The following is a 6,016-nucleotide window of genomic DNA, read 5'->3' on the forward strand; positions in this document are numbered from 1 at the left end:
TTTGCACCCCAGAGACTGAGTGCACCCTGCAGGACTGTTTCGCTCAGACAGACTGGGATGCGTTTAGGGTTGCAGCCACTCTGGAGAACTCTTCTATCAAAATACAGGACTATGCTGAGTACGTGACTGGGTACATTAGCACCTGTATTGACAACATCGTGCCCACAATATCAGTCAGGAAGTTCCCCAACCAGAAGCCCTAGATAAACAGTCAGGTACCCCACATACTGCGTGCCCGCTCTCTTGCATTTAGATCAGGCACTGAGGAGGAGTACAAAGCTGCAAAATACGGACTAAGAAAAGCCATCACAGCAGCCAAGAGGCAGTACAGAGAGAAGCTGGGTGGGCTTCTATTCTACTGCTGACTCTGGACGTATGTGGCAGGGCCTACAGCACATCACAGATTACAGGACCACCACCAGCACAATCAGCTCCACAAACAGTCCGCCGGATGATCTCAACACTTTCTACACCCGCTTTGAGACATCCAGCAACAGCACAGAGTGCAGGAAGACACACACCTGGACCAACCAACCCCCCTCCCCTCCCCCAACGGTCTCTTCAGGTCAGGTACACAAAGCACTAAAGAAGATCAACCCCCGTAAGGCAGCAGGACCAGACAACATCCCTGGGCGGGCTCTCAAAGCATATCCCAACGAGCTGGCTGATGTTCTTTCCTCCATCTTCAACTTTTCTCTCAGTCAGCGCATCGTTCAGTCCTGCTTTAAGACTACAATCATTGTCCCCATTGCTTAAAAAAAAAAAGCCCACCCACCCACCTGCCTGAATGATTACAGGCCGGTAGCAGTCACTCCAATCATCATGGAGTGTTTTGAGAGAGTAGTGCTGACCCACATTCAGAGCAGCATACCGGACACTCTGTACCCTCTGCAGTATGCCTACCGGCCCAACAGGGCCACCTCAGATGCCGTCACAGCCGCACTACATTACTCCCTCTCCCATCTGGAGAACAAAGACTCCTACATCAGGGTGCTCTTTGTTGATTTCTGTTCCGCCTTTAACACGGTTATCCCCCATAAACTGTCTGCACTTGACCTCCACCCCACCCTCTCTGACTGGCTCCTAGACTTTCTGACTGGCAGACCCCAGTCTGTCAGGACTGGTAATAGGATTTCAGGTACTTTTTACCTACTCTTTAATCTCTTGAACCATTTTCCCAAATTAAAACAATCTTTATACATTGGTTTTGGCATTTGGTGTGGACAGCATAGAAAAAATTAAATTGTACAGGAAAACGTGTTTCCTTACTGTACACATGACAGTAAACTTTGAACTTAAAGTTAGTGGGGGTGGAGCATAGTTACCTAGAGGTCCCTAACATTAATGTCCCCTTTGGGTGCCTAATCTTAAAATTCCTATTAGGTGCCTAATCTTAAATTTTCCTCCTCTGGCTTTGTTTTTCAAGTTTGTAATCTTAAATAAGAGCTTTTAAAACCCTATGTTTACAGACATGTTAAAATGTATAAAGGAGTTCTGGCTACCAGAAAGTCAAATGGAGTAAGTTTTCCATCTTGCGTCACCGTAATACGATTTGTGTGTCACGATAATAGAAAAGTACCAAAAAAAAAAAAAAACACTTCATGAACGCATGCAACACAGCAAAATACAATGAGGCAACAGAGAAAAAGCAAAAACATATCTTTAAAAAGCAAGAACACAAGATGCCATCATAGGAACAGCAGAGACCCGACTGAGGCAAACACTTCATCCTGTCGCTGGACTGTTGGGTCTTTTAAACAGCTTCGATGCCATGTGTGTGCTCTGAATTTCAAAGTGCCACTTAACATTTGTGTTCCCTGAACAAGTTAATGAGTGACATTGGGTTGGTCTGCTGGTTAATTTGACCGGTTGGTCGCAGGTGAATTCACTGAGCTGAGGTGAGACTTGTTCTGGTATTTTGAAAAGGGCAGCAATTAGTGTGAGGGGCAGAGTGCTTGTCAGGAGGAGATGCTAAACACACCGTGTGCACCAACAGAAATGATGGGAGAGTTTGCTGTGGTCTTTAAATGGGTTTCATGGCCTCGGTTTGACTTTGCTGAAGGGTGCAGAGGCGTCTTACTTACAGTGAATTAAAGCTGGCACTCAGTAAACACTGGAGTGGTGATTCGTAACCCTGTGTGATTATTCATCGACAACTTGATTAGCAGCGAGGGATCCATTTTTACTCTCAGTGTATTTGTTGGCTGCTCCTTCTATTAGATTTAGAATTATTTATTGCATTTTAAACTGGGGTGGGGGGGCTGTTGAGTTACGGCGACATCTGCAGTTTGAATTCAGTCTGCTTCATTTTCTTTTACACCTTTAATATGAGATTTGGTTTGTGGTGGAGGCCTATTTTTAATCTGTAATTCACATTACAGGGAATGTTTGGTTATTTAGGGGAGTTATTTTTATTAACTGTGTGCAGTTTTTATGACATGTTTGTTTCACCTTTGTACATTATAAAAATATATCTTACTTTTTAAACCTGCCTATAGAAAGTCTGCTCGGATGTTTTATTATCAATTTTAAGCTATCTCCACTTGTTAACAACAGAAAGAACTTTTACTGTTAGTTTTTGTTTGTTTGGGTATCCCAGGCCCTGAACTAAGTTGTTACAGGGTAGTGCCCCCCCCAATACAGTTAGAAATTGTGGGGAAGGGTCGCTACATTTAAACACAGTAAAAGTTACAAATAAAAACGCCAGCAGCGAGAGTATAAGGTGCCATGAAATGAGCTGCTGAGCCACGATCACAGCGCACACTTCATTCTTTTCACTGACTGTTGGGCACTTTAAAACATGTTGTTGTCGGGCCCAGTGGCAGGTTATCAAATGCAAATGAGCGGGTTTTCAGTTTGTATAATAAATTCTGACCACCATTCTCAGAATTCATAAAAGCTCATTCTTACAGAGCCAGATTACAAATAGAATGGGACAGCTGCAGTAGTCTGGCACCTAAAGGTTTACATGTGAGTGACGCTCAACCAGCCCTCGTTAACAGCAGAACACATCACAAGGCACGTTACAGAAATATAAACGATAAATAAATAAATGAAGATAAATGGAACTGATCATCATAAAATGCAACAAATGTAAACAATGGAAATGAATGCCACCCAGATTGAAAGAGCAAACGTTAAAGGAGTTTAACAAATCAAATAAGTAGGAGGACATTTTGACTAAGTGCACTTCTTTAAGTCGATATGTGAATTGCATGGCTGCTCACCTACAACTACACGGGGGTCCACTGTGACTCTAACGGACCCTGACTTATTCCATGAGTAATCCGATCTGCGCTGTAGCCTGCATTTAACCGAGGTGTTTAACACAAACACAAAGGCTGTGAGGATCCAGCTTAAGTGAACAGCAGATAAAGGACTTGATGATAATACAAAGAACTGGGCATCTTTGAAAATGCCCTCCCTAAATCAAAGAGAACCAAAAAATCTCAGTTAATCTGTGTAGCAAAATAGCCAGCACACCAGTGCCACTGCCTATTTGTAATGAATTAATGCAACGTCCTTTAAACCTCCATAAATACATTTCTTTTCTAAAACGAACTGCCTGTGTCCATAATCGTTTAGACATCAGTCATTTTTACATTGACAAATGCAACAAAGGCATTAGGAGTCACCAGAGGGTTTACAAATCTGTTTGAGAAAAGTTGCTTAATGATGGAGGACAGCAGCCACAGCATGTGGGCCTTCATGAATGTTGGCAGAGTTTAAAATTTCCACAACGGGACATTAGCTCTGTTTTAAATAACTTAAAAGATAGTTTCAGGTTCACCAATTTCATTTTGTAGAAGAAAACACACAAAATAATAAACAATGTCATACTTAACACAGTAATAAATACCTATTAAATCCGAGCTCCTCCCAATATTGTAAGTTCAGCGTCGTGGAGGCCTTATGTGCCTCAGTCATTGTTATGTCTGGAGATTTGTGCTCCCGATTGGCCGATCTGTGGTGGGTTTCACTAACGGCCAGCATCTGATAAACCCCTTAACACTGGAATTACCAAAGCCTATGAAAAACCTTGTAAATCCGGCCCACCTTAAATACCATCGCACCTCTCCGTCAGCGTCTTTTGTCTTGTAAATGTGCCGATCAAGATAACCAGCAAGAAGCCTACTATTCCATCCCCCCACTGCCGCAGAATGGCCACAAAGTTCTCCCTGTTCCACCCTTCACTATCTGGGAGTGAAGTGCTGGAGTTTTAGAATGGAAATAATAGATCGTAATTTGGAACACATGCATTTCATGTGTGTTACGTTTCTACAATAATCTGTGTAAACACATTGTTAAAACAGAAACGCTTTTCATATTTTAGTAATAAATGACAACATGTAGACATAAACTATATAATGTGTAAAGCCTGAAATGCAAAGATCAACTAAACACTTTCACAAAAGGTACAAGGATAATACAACAGTTTCTGTGGCGCAGCGGTAAGAATTGCTGACTTGTAATCAAGAGTCCCCAGGTTCAATCCTGACTGCCTCGTATATTTACCGTTTTGAGTAGTGAGCTGCTCTTATTGTTAATATTATACAATAAACACATTCATTTGGTTTGTGTCTGTAACAGCCACTGTAAATGTATAGTACTTGTAAAAGTTACCTTTTTTTTTTCCACTTTTATTCTCTCGGTCACGATCACGATACATACTACCACCCCACCCAAGGGATCTGATGCTGTTACTTTTTATTTGAAACTGGGAATACCTGTAGATGTGAGTGGAGTTTTGAGACAAAGGAACTGGAAATTCTCTAATCTGGATGGATAAAATCTCACACACAATCGCTGGTGAATCTGCCTTATTCGTATCTCATTGTCACTTGATTATTTTTTATTCAGTTTTATTGAGTGTTCCTGCTTATGCTGAATTAGTATGCACCTTATGGCCCGTGATGTCAAAGCCGCACTGACAAAATCACAGGGACATAGGTACAGTATATATGATATTTGGAATTATTCATTTTATGACCTGAATAGTACATTTCGGAAATCATTGCGGCACGGATGCAACATTATTCATATTCATTCGTGTACATTCTTGTGGCTGTAATCAGTGACCACAATTTTTTTCCCCCCCAATCTTGCCCAGTCTGCATAGGACTTCAGGACAAGCAGAGGAAAGGACGTTCCTCTGCAAGGTGAGCCATGTTCTCAGTGGCCCCTGTGTATGCCTTGCACAGTACATGTGCATTGATCGCAGCCAAGTCAAGCGTGTTATAGCGCAAGCAACCGGCCACCTGCATGTTCCTGCTTGCACTGAATAAGCTCACGCCTTCTGGTGCATGATGTCAGTGCAGCACTGGGGGAAAATAGAAAGAGACAAATATACTGTAGGTGACATTATGAAGAAATCATTGTATGACCTGAATAGCACCAATCAGAAAACATCATTGCACGAATGCAATATTAAGATTCGCCAGCGTTTGTGTGTCAGCTTTTATCCATCCAGATCAAAGAATTTCCAGTTCCATTGTCTCAAAACTCCACTCACATCTACAGTTATTCCCAGTTTCAGATAAAATGTAACAGCGTCAGAACTGTAGGGGGATGGTAGTATGTGACTGAGAGAATAAAAGTGAAAAAAGGTAACTTTTACAAGTACAATACATTTACAGTGGCTGTTACAGACGCAAATCAAATGTTTGTTTTTATTGCATAATATTAACAATAAGAACAGCTCATTACTCAAAACGGTAAATATACGAGGCAGTCAGGATCGAACCGGGGGACTCTTCATCAGAAGTCAGCAATTCTTACTGCTGCTCCACAGAAACTGTTGTATTATCTTTGAACCTTTTGTGAAAGTGTTTAGTTGATCTTTGGACTTTAGGCTTTACACATTATATAGTTTATGTCTATATTTTGTCATTTATTACTAAAATATGAAAAAACTTTGTTTTAACGATGTGTTTACACAGATTATTGTAGAAACAGAGCACACATGAAATGCATGTGTTCCAAATAACAATCCATTATTTCCATTCTAAAACTCCAG

At 41.4% G+C, this 6,016-nt stretch overlaps 1 protein-coding gene across 1 annotated transcript in view; it reads right to left on the minus strand.

Moving 5' to 3' along the window:
- Positions 1-6,016, minus strand: part of LOC120533388 (zinc finger protein 850-like) — a 34,238-nt gene that overhangs the window by 25,925 nt on the left and 2,297 nt on the right. The window lies entirely within an intron of this gene.

The sequence above is a fragment of the Polypterus senegalus genome, chromosome 8 (genome assembly GCF_016835505.1).
Source record: "Polypterus senegalus isolate Bchr_013 chromosome 8, ASM1683550v1, whole genome shotgun sequence".
NCBI classification, from domain to species: Eukaryota; Metazoa; Chordata; class Cladistia; order Polypteriformes; family Polypteridae; genus Polypterus; species Polypterus senegalus.